General features: G+C 42.6%; 1 protein-coding gene across 2 annotated transcripts in view; it reads left to right on the top strand.

Annotated features, from left to right (window-relative positions):
• Window positions 1-3639: 3639 nt before the first annotated feature.
• Window positions 3640-20949, top strand: part of ARNTL (aryl hydrocarbon receptor nuclear translocator like) — a 120166-nt gene continuing 102856 nt past the window's right edge. For both annotated transcript variants that reach the window (XM_030200964.1, XM_030200962.1), the window contains exon 1: window positions 3640-3751. The gene's annotated coding sequence lies outside the window, so the exon portion shown is untranslated. The remainder of the gene's footprint in view (window positions 3752-20949) is intronic.

Here is a 20949-nt window from a genome sequence, read left to right as displayed (position 1 = left end):
TCCATCTTACATGCAAACATATTCAATTTTCTCCCTCCTAAAAGAAAATTGTATTCTCAGTGGCAGTGTGGTTCCTTGCATCACCTCCCAGGAAAGGCTTTCCAGTATACCAAATAAATCCACCACCACCACCACCATACAGTGACTGCCCCAGTGTTCATCAAGATAGCACCAGATCATTGTTTTAATTATTTAGTAATAAACCATTGTTTTAATTATTTAGTAATAAATTTTGTGCTTAGGAGAAAGGGGGTTCTGAAGAAGATCCCATACATTTTGAAAAGTCCTCCATTGTCCCAGTTTAGTGCACTTAACCTGACATCACTCCATTACCATCAATTCAAACAGCAAAATTCTCCACTGGGTAATAGTGGGCGACTCTGGATGTCTCCAAATGATTAATACATATTTCTGAGACAATAACAGGCCCTTCTGTAATAACCATTTCTTCCCCACTCAGAAACATCAAACAAGAGTAGAAAGACTTCCTTCAAAAGCCATTTCCAGAATCTGCTGCAGATATCTAATCACTTGCTCCCAATATTTTTGGATCACATTGCAAGGTGGGCTAAAGTAGCATTATCTTCACATTTTAAACATTACCCAACTTCTGATACCCCTACTACAAATACTCTTTTTGAGGCTATAGAGGTTCTCAGTAAATACTGGTACTGCTGCTCCTGCAGTCTTATATTTACTGTTTGTTTTGGATTAACTTATATGTATTGAAGCAGCTCTACATTAATAGGTGTTCCGAGATCTTGTGCCCATTTCTATGCCTGTGCTGCATAGTCCAACATGGACTTACCTTACACTGGACTCATAAAAATGCTATTCGTGCCCCTTCTTGACTATACAATAAACTTTCCTCTAAATCAGGGGTTCTCAACCCAGTCCTCAAGACACACCTATCCAGTCAGGTATTTTGGATATCCACAATCAATATGCATGAGTTAAATTTGTATGTACTACCTCCATTCTATGCAAATCTATTCATGCATATTTATCGTGGATATTCTGTAAACTTGACTGGCTAGGTGTGTCCAGAGGACTGGGTTGAGAACCCCTGCTCTAAATTGTCTTTAGTCACTAGCTGAAGATCTCTAGCTTCAAGTGCTTGGATGTAAAATATTCTAGCTGTACACTGCCTTGGAGGAATTTCTTCAGAAAAGGGGGTAACTAATTGGGGCTCCTTTTACCAAGCCGCAGCGAGCACTAGTGTGCGCTTACTGCAGTTTAAAAGGGCTTATTGTGGGACGTGCTGAGGCATCCCGCAGTATGTTCCAAATGTTTGTATGCAAACCAGGTGCTAAAAAATATTTTTTAATTTTTCTTGGAGGGGTGTACCTGGGGAGTGGAAAGTGGACATTTTTGCACTAGCCAATTAGTGCATCTATATCGCCACACAGGATTGGCGTATGAGCCCTTACCGCCATTTTTCAGCAGCAGTAAAAATGGCCTTAGCAAGCATGAAAGACCCGCATAGGGGCAGGCAAAGGCCACTTTTCACTGGAGCTTTGTAAAAGGACCACTAAGTAAGGTAATGTTTTCTTGATGATTGAGTAGACCCTGATCAATAAATGTTTGAAAGGACTGAAGTTTGCCATCATCATCTATGAGGTCCATATGTTTTAATATTCTATTGTATGCAACTTCTAAAATACCTTGCTGGACATCCCTATAGGCTGCCATATGGAGGGATATGAGTTTCCCATGAGGTAATCTCTCAATTACACCCTTTGGCTTGCAGACTAAGTTCCAACTTTAACAGAAGGGCCAAATGATAGCACTATTGCCTAACAGCTCTAGAAAGCTCAGCACACATAAAACAAATGCTAACTCTAGGGGTTGCACAAACAACTGCTCCCTTTCAATGTGTTGTGTTGAAATATTTCTGAACTAATCACCTAAAGCATGTCAAATACGGCAATTATTATAAAAGTCCACATCTGATAATTTCATTCACCTTTGCTCCTAGAGTATATCAGAAATCAGAATCAAATAAAAACTTATTAATATTCTTACACAGTGTAATTTTATCCTTTTGAATAATTAACAGTGGTATAGCTTACAATATATATAACTATTTAGGAATGGATCAATTTATATAGAAATATTCTTTCCACCAACAAAATTGGAAAGTTCATCCACAGTTGAAACAATATTTTCATGACTTTTTTTTTTTTTTTGGGGGGGGGGGGGGGGGGGATAACATTTAATTCAGGTGATGGCAGCTTTTAGAAAGAACATCCAACTCTGAATACGGATGTCTATTTCTCATGTAATTTACAACAAGATCTACTCACATACAGCCTGTTCTAAAATACATGAGAAATGGACATCCAAGTGCTGGCTACATTGGGCGTGACCTGAAACGTCCATAACTATGAACAAGGGTCATGGAACATCTTTGTGGCAGCATAGGAACATATTTATTTATTGCATTTGTATCCCACATTTTCCTTCCTAGGTTCAACGAGGCTTACAGTTTACTGAAAGAACAATTTACATGTTCAGAATAATAGATTACATAGTGTGTGGTTGCGTGGTTAGAGGACGTACTGTAGTTTTGGATGTCCATATCTTAGTTTTATAAAGTTGGAATTTAGACGTCCACGCCATTGCCCCCATTGAAGATATTTTCAGTCCAAGCTGCCTGACCCTGTGTGCAACCCCGGTTGCAGCCCTAGAAGGAAATTATCTCCCTATATTGTACAGTTGTCAATCTCAAGGAAAGAAGGAAAAAAAAAAAAGCTGCCAATCCTCAGCTCCGACTTCGTATTCAGCAGTTGAATCTCAGCCGGTGGCTGAAAGCCATACCCTACCTCTTTCACACTGTAAAATTACAGCAATTTAGTTTAGTGAGGTTCACCATTCCTAGCACTGATTCCCCTCAACGCCTTGCACTGCAAAGTTACTATGGGAATTCAACACAGCCAGTTTGAAAAGCGTCCCAAAAACCAAATATATAGCTGGTTCATTACATGTTTAAATTTTTTAAGGAAGATACATATAGATTTCACACCTCCCCCTCCCCCCAAATCTTCCTAAAGTCAGAGCTGCAATTAAGCTATGGGATAGGCGCAGGAGGCGATGTGCCATCAGTCTCTGCCCACGAAGCCCGAAAAGCGGGGCAAAGGAATCTCATGAGAGAAGACAGCGCAGGCCTGTTCCTTCGGTGCCACATGTGCGAGCTCCAGCTTCCTCACAGGGCACACTTGAACAGGCCGGGAGCCATCTTCATCCGAACAATACCAAACTACTCTCTCTCTCACTCAGCCCGGGAACCGGCAGCCGCGAGCCTCACCGGGCGACTAGAGCACACAGCCAGCCAGACGATTTCCCAAATTCCCGCAGCGCCAGGAGGAGGAGAAGTCAAAAAGTCACGTGCTCTCTTCCTCCCTTTTATTGTTCCTTTAGGATTCTCGGCGGCCGCACGCACGGAGAAAGCGAAAGACACTAACACAATTGGTCCGGTCGGCCTCGGCCGCCATTGGTTGTGGAGCCGGGGGAGCGCCTTCCTGATTGACGAGCGCGCACACGGCCCTGGAAGCACTCCGTTGGCTGTGGAGCCGGGGAGCACCTCCCCGATTAGCGAGCGCGCGCCCGGCCGTCCAGGAACGCCATTGGCTGAAAAGTAGGTTAGTGGTGCGACATTTAGCCAAAGCAGAAAGTAGGTCACGGACGGCTGCTGTTTACCAACCTGGGCAATTTCTGCTCCAGCGCCGGGATTCGCTCCGCGTTTTGGCCGGTGAGTGTTGATGGTGGCTTCTGCCTTTTCTTGCCTTCTCTGTGGCAGCCGTGTTTCGGGAAGGCTCTGTACCCCGCGGCAGGAGGCTGGTGGTTAGGAGCGCGGTGTTGTTCTTGCGCTGGCTCGTGGCTGGGGGAGTGAGGGGTTGTCTGGGGGGTGACGGCGCTGCGGGAATGACACCGGGCGCTCTGGGGCTGCCGTTGGTGCCGCCGCCCCGTGGGCGAGAGACCGAGCCAAGGCAGTCTATGTAGAAGCTAGAGATGGAGAGAGGAACTGAGTGTGCGGCATCTCACCACTCTGCACGCGGACGAGGAGGTCTCCCCCCTCCTCGTTATTCTGTTTATTGTTATTCTTGTTGGTATTTGCTACAGTATCTGGGCCATTTGGTGTACCTGCTTCTTGGCAGGCGAGGTGAGACTGACATATGATACCTTGATTTCTTTAAAGTGCTGTCAGACGGAGCGGAGGTTTATATTGTGGCCATGCGGTGCATTTGAACTCGCATCTTTCCAGTCTCAGACTGGGCAGAGTTTTGTTGTTGTTGCTTTGGGTTTTGGAGTATTCGTTCATTGTGTGTGCTTCACAAAACCTGCACCATCTCGCCTTTCTGGATGACAGAACGTTGATGTTCTGCTTTGACAGATTGATTTTGCATGATTCACGATCAGAATTTGTGCTCGTTCTTCTTTATGAACAGCAGAGATGAAAAAGATCAATTACTGAGAAATGGAGGTGTACGAGTATAGCTATCGGAATACGCTTAAAAAGTTCATCCATACTACGAACTGACAGCCGGCTTACTGGTGCTGGATCCTTGTCCATCTGAGACTAAAGCTTGTTGTTAGTGGTGTGGGGAAACACTGTGAAAGGAATGTTGGGTGTGTTATATGACTCGATCATTTTTTTGTGGTGACCAACGCATCAGATGTCAGGAGCTTGACTGATCCATACTCTTTGTTTTAAGGACTTCTCTTTATCACCGTATTTATTTTTTGTGACCATTGTCAAGTTCTTTACAAGTTTACAGCTTTTATGCTCCTTGTTTCTTTGCTGATTTCCATGCAGCAGTAGCTTTTGTAACAATTTTTACAAATTGCCCTTCTAATTAGCAAAACTAGACTACAAATGCAGTAATACTTAATAGTCGGTTATCATATTTTTATATTTTGATATCTGTTCTAATTATGAAGTACTCAGAATATTGTATTTAGTAAATTGAAACCTTCTGTTTGACTGCTTGTAACGTTTATTTCAGCGGGGTAAGTTTTTTTTTTTTTTTCTTAAATGCATAAAACCCCTGTAAGTGACCAGGTTGAACTGGGTTCCAAGAGGCTATTTTCCTTTGAGTGTGTTAGAAATAAATGAACCAACAACAACAAATATGCCCTGTATATTAAGCTACCATATCTCCATCATAGGTTACCTTATTTTATCCTGCAGAAAATCAATGCTAAATTTATAACCTCGGTCGTTGCTTGATAGCATTCAGTACTGTTGAATTATAAAGTCAGTAACAGTTAGACAAGCTTTGGCACACTGGAGTCCAACTCCATATTGATCTGTGCCTCAGAAAAGACATATAACAAGATTTTAAAATAAACATAAATATATGCAGGGAAAGTCTATACATGGTGCTTAAAGTTGCATGTGCCAATTTGGGTGCATGCCCAATTTGTGCTCACAATTTAACTGAGTGATAAGCTTATTAGTGTCAATAATTGGGCACTAACAATCAATTTGGTGTTAATTGATAACATTTTGGATTTACGTGCACATCTTGCTAAGTGCCATTCAGTAAAGATGTGTGCGCAAATCCTTTGGCGTGCAACTGAAAAGGGGGTGTGACCATGAGAGGGGCATGGGTGGGTCAGGCTGTTTACTAAAGCAGTGGCGTAGCAAGGGCGGGGTGGTGGGGCGGTCCTCCCCGGGTGCACGCCACCGGGGGGGGGGGGGGGTGTTGGCTCCGCTGGTTCCCTGCTCCCTCTGCCCCTGAACAGGTTACTTACTGTTCCGGGGTAGAGGGAGCAGGGAACCAGCGGAACCGACACCCCCCCCCCCCCCAGCGGTATGCACGCGGCAGGCAAGAATGCACTCGGGGGGGGGCTTGGGTGATGCGCCGAGAGGGGGTGTCATGCTGCACCCGGGGGGGGGGCAGCGGTGAACTGCCCCAGGTGGCAGCCGCCCTCGCTACGCCACTGTACTAAAGATGTGTGCATTATTATAAAATTTGGTGGAATCCACGCCTAATTTAGACAAGGGATTTACGGAAGGCTTCAGTTGGTGTAAATCCTCACTCCTTAAATCTGGCCACAGATCCCAGTGCTATGCACTGTTCTATGAATGGTGCCAACCCGGAGTCCTGTTTATAGAATAGCACACAGCACAGCAGTTCCCACCCCCAGCACATGCCATTTCTGGCGCTACAAAAATAGTTTTTACCCGGCAGTAATTGGGCAGTGCCCAGTTATGACCGGGATAGCACAGGAGCCCATACCACCAATGGGTGGTAGTAAGTGCTTCCCCCTGAAGTGGCTGTGCAGTAAGTGGTTCACTTACCACATGGCCATTTCTTTAAAAAAAAAAAAAAGAGACAGCCTTTTACCCGCTGCAGTAAAAGGGGGCCTCAGCGCATGTGAGTCCAGCGGGAGGGAGTGGAAAACATGAAAAAGGATCTGAGGAAGCTAGAAGAATGGTCTAAGGTTTGGCAATTAAAATTCAGTGCGAAGAAATGCAAAGTGAATAGAAATCCACGGGAGACGTATGTGTTAGGCGGGGAGAGTCTGATAGGTACGGACAGGGAGAGGGATCTTGGGGTGATAGTATCTGAGGATTTGAAGGTGACGAAACAGTGTGACAAGGCGGTGGCCGTAGCTAGAAGGTTGTTAGGCTGTATAGAGAGAGGTGTAACCAGCAGAAGAAAGGAGGTGTTGATGCCCCTGTACAAGTCGTTGGTGAGGCCCCACCTGGAGTATTGTGTTCAGTTTTGGACGCCGTATCTTGCGAAGGATGTAAAAAAAATTGAAGTGGTACAAAGAAAAGCTACGAGAATGGTATGGGATTTGCGTTACAAGACGTATGAGGAGAGACTTGCTGAACTAAACATGTATACTCTGGAGGAAAGGAGAAACAGGGGTGATATGATACAGCCGTTCAAATATTTGAAAGGTATTAATCCGCAAACAAACCTTTTCTGGAGATGCGAAGGCGGTAGAACGAGAGGACATGAAATGAGATTGAAGGGGGGTAGACTCAAGAAAAATGTCAGGAAGTATTTTTTCACGGAGAGAGTAGTGGATGCTTGGAATGCCCTCCCGCGGGAGGTGGTGAAAATAAAAACGGTAACGGAATTCAAACATGCATGGGATAAGCATAAAGGAATCCTGTGCAGAAGGAATGGATCCTCAGCTTAGTCGAGATCGGGAGGCGGGGCTGGTGGTTGGGAGGCGGGGATAATGCTGGGCAGACTTATACGGTCTGTGCCAGAGCCGGTGGTGGGAGGCAGGGATAGTGCTGGGCAGTGCCAAAGAGTTCTAGTGCTTAACTATTTGTTGAGTGAAAAAATATTTCCTCCTATTTGTTTTAAAAGTATTTCCGTGTAACTTCATTGAGTGGCCCCTAGTCTTTGTACTTCTGATAGTAGTAAAAAATCGATTCACTTGTACCCTTTCCACACTACTCAGGATTTTGTAGACCTCAGTCATATCTCCCCTCATCCATCTCTTTTCCAAGCCTAAGAGCTCTAACCTCTTTAGCCATTTCTCATATGGGTGGAATTCCTTCCCCTTTATCATTTTGGTTGCTCTTCTTTGAACCTTTTCTAATTCCACTATATCTTTTTTGAGATACGGCGACCAGAACTGAATGCAATACTCAAGGTGAGGTTGCACCATGGAGCGATACAGAGGCATTGTAGTATTTTTGGTCTTATTTACCATCCCTTTCCTAATAATTCTTAGCATTCTGTTTGTTTGTTTTTTTTGCTGCTCCGCTGCACACTGGACAGAAGATTTCAGAGTATTATCTAAACAACACCTAGATCTTTTTCTTGGGTGCTGACCCCCAAGCTGGACCCTAGCATTAAGTAACTAGGATTATTCTTCCCAATGTGCATCACCTTGCATTTGTCCACATTAAATTTCATCTGCCATTTGGATGCCCAGTCTTCCAGTTTCCTTGGAGACATTACAGCTCTATCTTTACGCTGTTAAGGACAGCAAAGTGGCTTTGCAGCACACTTTCAACATTGACTTAGTACATAAGTACATAAGTAGTGCCATACTGGGAAAGACCAAAGGTCCATCTAGCCCAGCATCCTGTCACCGACAGTGGCCAATCCAGGTCAAGGGCACCTGGCACGCTCCCCAAACGTAAAAACATTCCAGACAAGTTGTACCTAAAAATGAGGAATTTTTCCAGTCCATTTAATAGCGGTCTATGGACTTGTCCTTTAGGAATCTATCTAACCCCTTTTTAAACTCCGTCAAGCTAACCGCCCGTACCACGTTCTCCGGCAATGAATTCCAGAGTCTAATTACACGTTGGGTGAAGAAAAATTTTCTCCGATTCGTTTTAAATTTACCACACTGTAGCTTCAACTCATGCCCTCTAGTCCTAGTATTTTTGGATAGCGTGAACAGTCGCTTCACATCCACCCGATCCATTCCACTCATTATTTTATACACTTCTATCATATCTCCCCTCAGCCGTCTCTTCTCCAAGCTGAAAAGCCCTAGCCTTCTCAGCCTCTCTTCATAGGAAAGTCGTCCCATCCCCACTATCATTTTCGTCGCCCTTCGCTGTACCTTTTCCAATTCTACTATATCTTTTTTGAGATACGGAGACCAGTACTGAACACAATACTCCAGGTGCGGTCGCACCATGGAGCGATACAACGGCATTATAACATCCGCACACCTGGACTCCATACCCTTCTTAATAACACCCAACATTCTATTCGCTTTCCTAGCCGCAGCAGCACACTGAGCAGAAGGTTTCAGCGTATCATCGACGACGACACCCAGATCCCTTTCTTGATCCGTAACTCCTAACGCGGAACCTTGCAAGACGTAGCTATAATTCGGGTTCCTCTTACCCACATGCATCACTTTGCACTTGTCAACATTGAACTTCATCTGCCACTTGCACGCCCATTCTCCCAGTCTCGCAAGGTCCTCCTGTAATCGTTCACATTCCTCCTGCGACTTGACGACCCTGAATAATTTTGTGTCATCGGCGAATTTAATTACCTCACTAGTTATTCCCATCTCTAGGTCATTTATAAATACATTAAAAAGCAACGGACCCAGCATGAATGTTATCTTAAACAAACATCTCTTTTTGACTATTTTAACTGAAATGTGTTGCTAAACGTCTTTGCATTTATATTTGCATTTGCATATTCTGTACTTTATGCTTTATGCATAAAATGTATTGTACTGTTTTGGGATTTTGTCAGGTACTTGCAACCTGGATTGGCCACTGTTGGAAACAGGATGCTGGGCTTGATGGACATTCGGTCTGTCCCAGTATGGCAACACTTATGTACTTATATACTTTTAACAATTGGCTGTGAGCTTTCATTGAGTAAAAAAAAAAGTGCTTTATAGCACCGTTTGGATATAATGGATTATTTTTTATGGTACTCAGAAGTCCCTTATAACAACGTTCTACTGTATAAATATGTTAAATAGCACCGGTCCCAGTACAGATCTCTGCTGCACTCCACTAATCTCCCTCCTCCATTGAGAAAAATGGCCATTTAACCATACCCTCATTTTTTCTGTTCAATGACTAGTTCCTAATCCACAACAGAGTATTACCTCCTATCCCATGATTCTTTAATTTTCTCAGGAATCTCTCATGAGGAACTTTATCAAAAGCTTTCTGAAAGTCTAGATACACTATATCAACTGGTTCACCTTTATTTGACATGTTTATTCACGCCTTCAAAGAAATGAAGCAAATTGGTGAGGCAAGACTTCCCTTGGCTAAATCCATGCTGGCTCTGTCCCTTTAAACCATATTTATCTGTGTGTTCCGTAATTTTATTCTTTATAATAGTTTCCACTATTTTTACCCGGGACTGACATCTGTAATTTCCCAGATCCCCTGGAACCTTTTTTAAAACTTGGCGTTACATTGGCCACCCTCCCGTCTTCAGATACTATGGACAATTTTAATGACAGGTTACAGATCACGAATAGCAAATCAGCAATTTTGAGTTTGAGTTCTTTCAGTACTCTAGGATGCATGCCATCCATTCCAGGTGATTTACTACGCTTTCATTTGTCGATTTGGTTCAGTACATCTTTCAAGTTCACTGAGATTTCTTTCAGTTCTTCCGCATCATCACCTTTGAAAACCATTTCTGGTACAGGTAGATCTCTTACATCTTCTTCCATAAAGACCGAAGCAAAGAATTCATTCAGTCTCTCCGCTATGGCCTTGTCCTCTCTGAGTGCCCCTTTTGCTCCGGATTCCCTCACAGGCTTTCTGCTTGTGATGTACCTGAAAAAGTTGTTACTGTGAGCTTTTGCCTCTGCGGCAAGTTTCTCTTCATGTTCTCGGTAATTTGAATGAACATTTGCTTTGTTTTAGAAAATCATTTCTTTCAGACAGAAGCCTGGACATGTGTAGACAAAATGAATATAATGTTTAGAATTTTTAGCTGTTGAATTCAGAAACCTTTTCATTACAGGTGCAAAGCGTGTATTTTCAGCACTAACCTTGTTTGGGTCTCCATAGTAACTAACTAGAATCAGGTGTCTTTTTCTTGATGTGATCTAGTTTTATTATAATGTCTAAATAAAAGGTTCCATCTTTTGCTAGTGCAGTCTGCAGTTCTCTAGCCTATTCTAATCTAGAAAGCTTAGGGCCTGAACCCACAAACTTCCAGCTCCACAGCAAGGACCATATACATAAGATAAAGGAGCAATTCCTTTAACATAACAGAGAAGAAGTTTAGCAGACTGTGATCTTTGTACAGCTGGCTAGTTTCTAAATATGTTTTCAGTTTTTTTAATATAAAAGTAATGTGGGTTTTCATATTTGTTGTAACACTTTTTTTTTTACTAAAGTGCTGGAAGTTTTGCGCTTACTGCATGTTAACAGCAAAGGTTAATATGCAGTAAGTACAAATCCTGTGTGTTAAATTAAGGGGGCATGCCCTGTGTACACCGCACAGGGGACACCACATTACATGCTTGGGCTGATAGTGTGGAGGGCCTTTGCTGTCAGCCCATTCATGAAATGCAGCTTGTGTGCTGTCAGATATCAGTAGCCTGTGGTGCTGCAACCCATTCCTGGTCCCTCCCCCCAGACTAACTGCCCTGTCTTTTGATCATAGACTTTAAAGCCCCCTACTTTTTATCTGATCTCCTCTGGCACCCCATGCACACTTCTGATCACTCCATGTGCATCTGATCGTTTCCCCCCTTTGGAGATCCGATCTCCCCAGTAGTCCTTAGCGGCAGTGATCCTCCTTTGCTGACACCTGGGTTGATGCCAGGATCCAAAATGCTGCAATGAGGTCGATACCATACACTAGCTGTCACGACTGCCGATAGCACAGTTGCAGTTACTGTCATCTCAAGAGAAGATGGTAGTCCGATAGAAGGACGTTTCCTAGTGGTAGTAACATGTAGTAACATAGTAAATGACAGCAGATAAAGACCTGAATGGTCCATCCAGTCTGCCCAACAAGATAAACTCATTTTACATGGTATGGGATACTTTATACCTGAGTTTGATTTGTCCCCGTCTTTCTCAGGGCACAGACCGTAAAAGTCTACCCAGCACTGTTCCTGTACTAAAAGTTCTGAAGTTAACGTCGAAGCCCCTTAAAATTTACACTCCAGCCCATCTATATCTATTCAGCCACGATCAGGGTGCAGACCATAGAGGTCCGCTCAGTACCGGTTTTACTCTTCAGTTACCGCTGTTGCCACCCAATCTCTGCTAAGATTCCATAGATCCATTCCTTCTAAACAGGATTCCTTTGTGTTTATCCCATGCATGTTTGAATTCCATTACCGTTTTCATCTCCACCACCTCCTGCGGGACGGCATTCCACGTATCTACCACCCTTTCCGTGAAAAAATGCTTCCTGACATTACTCCAAGACTGCCCCTAGGGGGCATCCTTCTATCAGACTGCTATAGCGCAGCTGCACTTACCATCTTCTCTTGAGGTGACGGTAAATGTGATTGGTGTGTCAGCTGTCATGACTGCTAGCACATGGTATCAACTTGTGCACTAGTTGTCACAGCTGATCACTCCTCCACCCACCCTAGCTTTTGCCCATTCTTCTGTTGGACAGCTAACACAGGAATTTTACTGTGTTGGCTCCTTAGATGACAGTGCAGGCCCTACACATTAGATTTTCTATGAATATCTTCATGTCTAGGAGAGGAAATAAAAATTTGTATTTAAAATCAAAACAAAACTTTGTTTTAACAAAAACTAGAAAGTAGACACTAGTCAGTTTCTTAACTTACATTTATTTTTTCACATTTCGAAGAGAAATCTCAGGACACCTCATGCTGAACTTCAAACCCTGTGAACCAAAAAGTTGTGGGTTCTTTTGTTTTTTCTGGTTTCCAGTTATGGGTACTGGTGAGAGAATTGTAAACAGATTCCCATGTGGTCATATCTGCTATGCTACATTGGTGGATAAAAGCAGAAGCAGCGTCAGCAGTCCTTGAAAACCTTCTTCCAAGGAGTCAACTGTTAAGTACATCCTTAGCACTTTCTTGTACACATTTGTCAATTCCCATGATGATGCAGCAGAGCCCAAAGGAAGTTTCTTTCATCCATGCAGGCATAGGAGTCGACTCTGTGGGTGCTTGAGCGCCCCCAGTATTAAGAAAATTCCTTGTACCGGTATGTGTCGAAGGAAGGGTTATTTCCACTGGTCTTAGCACCTCGAGTAATTTTGAAAAGTTGGCTCCTATGCATTCAGGACAGATAATTTTAAAATTGTTACTGTTTTGGAAAAAAACTATTAAGCTGTACTTGTCTTGCAATAGATATAATTATTTGTTTCACTCACTACACCAGTGTTTGGAATAACTCTTTATAAAGGAGCACCCAACGAGGCAAGCCACTCTTGGGTCTTGTTACACTTCAGGTTTCTAGTAGAATTACATAATTGGGAGCTAGCCTTGTTTGTATGTACTCTGTGATGTGTTTCATTAATAGATGTGTGTGTATGTGTGGAAAGTAACAAAACCATAGGAGTGGAAAGAACAACAGTGTCCCACGTAAAGTCACAAGAACGGGAGAGGAGTGGGAACAGAATCAGGCTCTTCAAGAAACAGACCGAGGATGTCTGTACATTCTGTTCCCACTCCTCTCCTGTTCCTGTGTATATGTAGACACAAGTTAGATGGCATCCATCTTGTGGTGCCATGCAGTGCTTTTTCTTTTCTTTTTTTTGTTTCTGTCACCTGACTTTATTCACAACCAAAGCTTAGAGAGAAACTATTTAGTATACATGATTTATAGAATTCTAACCTGTCCAGAGTTACACCTTCAATACTGAGGGACCTGTTTACTAAAGTGCAGTAGGTTTTGGCCTTTGCTGTACTTTAACTGCTGGATTCTATATAGCACACTTATGGGCTCATTTTCAAAGCACTTAGACTTACAATGTTTCATAGGTTACTATGCAACTTTGTAAGTCTAAGTGCTTTGAAAATATGCCTCTTAGTGTTCTGTGCCGAAATCTGAGCAAATTCCATAACAATGTGCATACTTTAATTGGCTGGACAAACTAATCAGCTTTGATAACAGCACTTAACAAGCAATAATGAGCACTAATTGGCAATAGTTAGAATTTACATGCACAACTTGCTAAGCATATTCTGTAATGAATTGCGCCTAAATTCTAATGCATGCAGTTCAAAAGAGGCATGGTTATAGACGGGGAACTGGGCATTTTGTGGACGCTTTAAAATTTACGTGCTTAATTATAGAATATGGCTTAGTGTGCGTAAATCTACATGCAGGGATTGACTCCACGTTTTGTTGGTATAAATGGAGGTGTGTAGTTTTAAGTACTGGAATACCAATTAAGCGTATTCTGTATACTGTGCCTAAATATAAGTGCAGCTTATAGAATATGCTTAGGTGAAAATGTTTACCACGCGGATTTTTTAGGTGCCTTATATAGAATCTGGCCCTAAGTGTGAAATTTAAGGTGCAATAGGAACAAAGCCTGTGTGGTAAATACAGAGAGCATGCCCAGTATCTGCCCTGCATTTAGAGCACAGGGCAAATACCCTCCACAAGGGCACCACTTTACGTGCCCCTGCAGATAGCATGGGGGCACTCACACTGTCTGCTGGGGCACATAACATGGGGTCAAGTGGTAAAATACCCTGAAAGGTAGAAGCTGTGGCAGTACAACCTGCACCATTCCCCCATCCACTTCCCACCTGATGTACACACTGACCCTCACCCCATCACTTACCCATTCAATCCATGGTTATCTGGTGAACAGGACAGGAACAGACCCCCTCTGTTCCAACCCCATCTGGCTCTGAGTTTCAATATGACACACCTAATGGTAGTCTTGAGGTACTTTTGCTGGGGATCATTCTTCCATATAAAGGCAATTGCTGCTTATATGAAAGGATGGACCCCAAGTGGTTGTACCTCGAGACTACCACTAGGGAGCATGGGTACCATTTTGAAACCAAGAGCCAGACAGGGGAAGAGCAAGGGTACCATTCCCACCCCATTCCACTAGACAGCCAGGGACTGAATGGGTAAGTGATGAGATTGGGTTGTGCTTTTTGGAAGGAGGTAGGGACTGGGGTCAGGTAGGGTTGTGTCAGGGGAATTATGATCTTGGGATTAATCTTGTTGGGAGGGGCTTGTTTGGGAGGGGGGGGTCAGGAGTGCTCCTTGATAGTCTAGTAGCACAGCCACAATCTTACAACAGTGGTGACAGCTAGTGTGAGGCATGAGTCTATGCGCTATTGCAGGGTTGTCTAACCTCGGCCCTCGAGAACCTCAATCCAGTTGGGTTTTCAGGATTTCAGGATTCAGTGCTCTATTTTATACAAATAGATCTCATGCATATTCATTGGGAAAATCTTGAAAGCCCGACCTGTTGAAGGCTAAGGTTGGACACCCCTTCCCTATTGCTACCCTTTTCTGCCCCTCAGATCACACTAAGTAGCTAGCAGGGGCAGACTGACCATTGAGGTAATAGGGCAGTGCCTGACGGCCCACTCTTCCCTAGCTTCCATCTAGTTTAATCACTTTTGATAGGTGGTTATGGTCCCAGACCACTGTCCATCACCCCTGGCAGTTAACTTTCTATTTTGACTGTGCTGCGAGTTTTATCATGTAGTAGTTGTTAGCACAGGCCTGTGTTAATGGCTAAGCTACTTAACACAGCTTAGTAAACATTTTCCTAACTACTGATGTAGTATAATGCCAAACTGTGTATTATGTAGCAGCAGGGTTATTTGTTCCATTGCATACCAGCTGCCTATATGTTCCATAATGATTTTATTGTAAATATAGCTATGAAGGGCAGTATAGCAAACAAAACATATAACTTTAACTAGAAATCATTCTTCCATTGTGCGATATTGCTGGTTGTTTATCATTTAAATTTATTTACTGCCTTTTTGAAGAAATTCACCCAAGGTACAGTGTACAGCAAGAATAAGTCAAACATAACTAAAAGGCAATTGCAGAAGTAAAAATATTTCAACAAATTCTCGGGCAGCACATATTTCGGTCTGCTTTGTGGTCTGTTATAGATTGCTAAGTATCACAGAAAGGTAGACTATCAAAATCCATGAAAGGGACCTTTTTACAAAGCAGTACTAAAAAGTGGCCATAGTGAGGCCCTTACACGGATCTTTCTCACACACTAAGGCCATTTTTAGTGCAGCAGTAAAATGGCCAATTTTGGGGATTTTTGTATTAATGGCCACACACTAATGTTGCCATTAAAAAAGAGTGTGTGAGCCCTTACCACCGCCTAACTTGTAGGCATAAGGGCTCGCACGCTAATCCTGTTCTAATCAGTTAGCACGTGGCAATGTAATTGCACCAACTGATTACCACAGAAACATCCACTCTCCACCCCTAGACATGCCCCCTACACGGTAAAAATAAAAGCAATTTTTTAGCGTGTGGTGTGCACACTAACCGAGAACTTACCGCAGTACCCTTTGAAGCTGCAGTAAGCACACACTAGTGCTTACCACAGCTTGCTAAAAGGACCCTTAAGAAAATTAAATTCTCTGCTCGTTACCTTGTGACACTATTAATCAACTGTCAAAATATTGTGGCCACAGTGTTACTTCACCTTTCTATAATTTCTTATCCATTCAGGAGTAATATTTGTAACAGTCTAAGGGGGAAGTTATCAAGCTGCATTAGAGCCTTGTCAAGATAATTGCCCCTTAATGAGACATAAAGGGTTCTAATGCAGCCTGTCATGTCCTGATGTGGCAATATCTAGGTCACTGTCAAAACCATAATGTGACCTGCAGTGAGCATCGGATGCATACCTCGATGTATTACAACCATACAATCATGGTAAAATAACCCTAGCCAAAAGCTGAGGTTATTTTACCATGTTGGGAGCATTGTGTTTGCTGATCGGTTGGCTGTTCTTTTGTTCTCTCTGTGGAATAACTTGTATACATAAAGGAATTATTCAAGCCTATCAGCTTCTTCTCAGAGAAAGTTGATTGTGACCCCTGAGGCAGGCGCTTTGGCGCCGAAACACGGACCGTGTCGGGTCCTTGATATGAATATTCTGAATAAACTGGTTTTTGATATTATCTCCCTATTGGTTTGTGCATTTGTCAGCCTCTACTTTTGCTGATTTGCAGATACAAATCAAGGTCAGGTATACACAAAAAGTAGCACATATGAGTTTATCTTGTTGGGCAGACTGGATGGACCGTGCAGGTCTTTCTGTGCCGTCATCTACTATGTTGCTATGTTACATGTCATTTTTAGAAGATGGGCGATTTTTTTAGGCATTTTAAGACATCCATCTGCTTTGAAAATGGCATCAATGTGTCCTTGAAAAATTAAGAATCCTCAAATCCATTGATCTTATAGAATTTTTCCGTTGCTTCAAACTTATTTTAGAATGTATATGAAGACCGTCTCTAATAACAGAGACAGTAGAAGCCTGTAAGGAGATAGCTTTGTTTCAGTACCTTGAACATAGGACTCAACTGAAGCCAATCTAGTAACTAATTCTTTAGTAACCATTTCCGAAGTTAAAGTACATAATTGAGAGATCGTAGTTTAATTAGTCTCTCGTCCAAGAAACTAGAGACTAAATATCCACCAGGGAAATATCTACAGATGTCTCATTTGGTACTGCCTAGCCACCCTCCAGAGTTAAAACCACCTATTTAGGAATGTTTGAGGGCAAAGAGGAACCCACAGTATTAGGTCCCCATATCCAGAGGAGTTACAACATTAGAAATTATTGGATAAGGATGAGTCCTGTCAGTGGAGTTTAGAGATTACATCCAAAGAAAGAGCAGATGGAACATGTACATGTCTTGTGGTGCAGAACTACATGCTGGCAATACAAAATAGTTGAGAGCGAGAGCCACTTGTGGAACCAAAGGAACTTTTTATTGCACACAGTGACCCGACACAGCCGTGTTTCGACATGAATATTGCATGCATCAGGAGTGTACACACTCACAATCAGAAATAACACATAAATAACATTTATAAAATAAAACTGGAGTTTTCTTATAAATAAACATATAATAAATATCATTGACAAATCCATATTAGAATAAAAAATACATGCATAAAATGAAACATAAAAAAATGGCCCTTGGGCAGAGGGAGTAGATGGCTTAGGCTTTACTTTCCGCTGCTCATTTGGGCACGCCCCTTTTAATACATGCCTGTGGCTATGTGCCGCAGCTCGCTTGGGCTTTTATGCACACAGGACACCATTTGATGATGTCACTTATCACCATGAGGCCAGGATGTTTCTGGTGTAGCTCGTTTTGCACTCCCTCAATTGAGTCCCCGCTTCAGGCTGCTCACAGTGGTGTCTTCCACTGTTTCCTCCTTAAGTAGTGTTTTTTAAACTAATTTGCTTAGTAACCATGCAGCATTTGAAGAGCTCTGATTATCTGCAGGCTAATTGTAGGAAACATATTTTTCAGGAAGTTTGGCGTATAAAGCTAAATATGAATATTGCCTGAATAACAAATTAGTCATAAAATGTTTAGAGTGGAATCTTGGCTCAGAAAACCTGTTCTCCTTTAGGGTGTGTTATGATTTGTACTTGCATGTATAAAATTTATTTCTATATTTTTGCACTGAGGGACATTTTGAGGCCTTTTGACAGGCTACATTAAGTAGCTATCATGGAGCTTACCACAAGGTAGTAGCGCAGACCTATATTACTGTCTCCTATGCTAAAAAGACAGCACTGTGTCATGGACGGGCAGAGGAGTGATTTGCTGTGACAGTTAATGAATGGGATTTTACTGTGCGTAGCACTTATCTCCATCTCAAAGGGAGGTTGTACGTTTAGCTGCATTACGGGCAGATAGCACAGCACACTGTCAGGGTAGGTGCTGCGGTATTCCCCCCGCTTCTGCAGCTCCTGCAGTGGTGTACCTAGGTTGGCTGCCACCCAGGGTGAGTCCCCACTACACCCCCCCCAGGTGCTTCACCCTTCTCCCCCCGAAGTGCACCATTCTCTCCACCTGGGGGTGCACAGAGCAGTAGTGTACCAAGGGCAGGGCGGTGGGGGCGTCCACCCTGGGTGCAGGCAGCAAGGGGGTGCAAGGTGCAGTCGCATGGCTGTCGGCTCCACCTGTCCCCTGCCCCAGAAAAGGAAGTTATTTCAGAGGGGGCAGGGAACCCAGCTGTGCAACTGAACCTTGCACCCCCTTGCAGTCTGCACCCAGGGTGGATGCCCCCACCGCCCTTCCCTTATTTATTTTATTTATTTATTTGTTGCATTTGTATCCTACATTTTCCCACCTTTTTGCAGGCTCAATGTGGCTTACATATTACCGTTAACGGCGTTAGCCGATTCCGGTCTGAACAAATACATGGTTTGGATTAATTCATAGCGATATTGTGGTAGAATGAGGTATATGTAAGGTAGGTACAGTTAGGGGAACTTAGATAGGGAGAGGGGAGGAAGAATCAAGTAATGTCCATTACAGTCTTTGGTTACATTGTGTCACAAGTGTCCAGGTATTTTATGTTGGGTCGGTGGGGTATGCTCTTTTGAACAGTTTTTTTAGCGCTTTCCGGAAATTTAGGTGTTCGAGCGTAGTTTTTCTTGCTTTTGGCAGTGCATTCCACAGTTGTGCCCTTAAGTATGAAAAACTGGATGCATAGGTGGATTTGTATTTGAGTCCTTTGTTGCTTGGGTAGTGGAGATTTAGGTATGATCGTGCAGATTTTGTGGTGTTTCTGGTTGGCAAGTCTAGGAGGTCTGTCATGTAACCCAGTGCCTCGCCGTAAATAATTTTATGAACAGTCGTGCAGATTTTGAAAGTGATACGTTCTTTGATTGGTAGCCAATGTAGTTTTTCTCGGAGTGGTTTGGCGCTGTCAAAACGAGTTTTTCCAAATATAAGCCTGGCTGCTGTGTTTTGGGAGGCCTGAAGTTTCTTTATGATTTGATCTTTGGTACGCTACTGACCCCCTCCATCCTCTGTCACACCGTAGAACTCCCTGACAGTAGTCGATCCTACCTTGCACCCCTGATGTCCCCCAACACACAAACTCTGCCCCCTTACTGGAAATAACATGGGACCACTTACTGCCTCCTATTTAACTTCTCAGGGGGTACCGCACACTATTGGGAACATTAACATATGACCGGAAGTTGCTGTGTAAAATTTGTAGCTACTGTGTGGTAAAACCCACGTTAAGCCATGGTAACTGCCAATTTGAATGTATTTTAGTAAAAGGGCCCCTTAGTGATTTTCCATTACAGTAAAACCATTTTTTCTACAGAAAATAAAATGACAGTGGTTTGTGAGCAATTTTCATGTTGCAATAAGTGCTGTGCCTCTTAAGGAATACATTTATAAATTACCGAAGGAGAAACGTTGTCAGGTAAATATGCTCTGAACGATGAGTCTGGTCATAGAAGATCTTGTTTTATTACCACTCACCAGTTCTTAAATGGTTTTAAATAGGAAATAGCACTTTGAGTCTTTTGATGTAGGATGTGTCTTGTCTAAAAAGTAGTTGTTATGTGATTTTCTATCAGATGAACATTGGAACAGATACTGTAATCTAAATATGTTATAGTCTCATCTAATTATTGTACTGTAAAGTAGCACCATAGAAATAGTAAGCGGCATCCCTTTTTTTAAAATTTGAGACTAGTGGACTCTTTGTTCTGTGACACAGGATTCTCTTGTTCATTATTTTGTTTGTAAGCTCTAAAAGAAGGAAATGGAACTGTCTGCAGAGTACTTGCCAAATAATTTTATTCTTTCAGAGGAATCTATTCTTGTGAGAACAGAGCATGTGCTGTGTTATGAGTGACTCCAAAATAGACATGCATAACTGCAGGCTTTCAGTGCTCAGGGCCTAAAGTGTACCAGCTAATGTCCAGGATGTAACTAGCCTTTTGGGAATGGTAATATGTTGTAGAATGATTTTCTTTTTCAGCTAGGCTTGTTTATTTTTCCTTCTATGGGATGCTTTTACTTTAGTGAGAGAATGGTTGGGAATTTTGTTCTGTCTTCAAACATAAATCTCCATTGAACAAAATTCCCATCTCATGTTTGCTCCAGCAGGTGCTTCATTCTAGAAGAGAAGGGTACTTTATGTATTTACTTGGCTAAATTTAAGGCCAGAGGCCTTGAATCTTATGTAAAGTGAGAAAGCTGCTAGGTGTTATACATTCTCTTAAGTTTAATGTTGTCTCTGCTTTTCTAAATCTTTGTATATTTTAGTTCCTGATATAATATGAGAAATAGATTGTAAATGAACTGGTAGTGTAGTAGAATGAGACTCATAGAATGACATTCAACATTTTATTTATAAACATTTATGATGTAATGAACTCCCAATGAATTTTATGTAGCCTGTCAGATCATGTGAAGTGTAAACAGAAAATGTTGTTAAGCAGAGGTTTGGTGACTTTTAAATGCTGTATTTTACAAATATTTTCACAATAGCCACTTTAGCAGTTTGTTTTC

The sequence above is a fragment of the Microcaecilia unicolor genome, chromosome 4 (assembly GCF_901765095.1).
Source record: "Microcaecilia unicolor chromosome 4, aMicUni1.1, whole genome shotgun sequence".
In the NCBI taxonomy this organism is placed as follows: domain Eukaryota; kingdom Metazoa; phylum Chordata; class Amphibia; order Gymnophiona; family Siphonopidae; genus Microcaecilia; species Microcaecilia unicolor.
The sequence above is the reverse complement of the archived record's forward strand: the minus strand, read 5'-3'. Positions and strand labels throughout refer to the sequence as shown.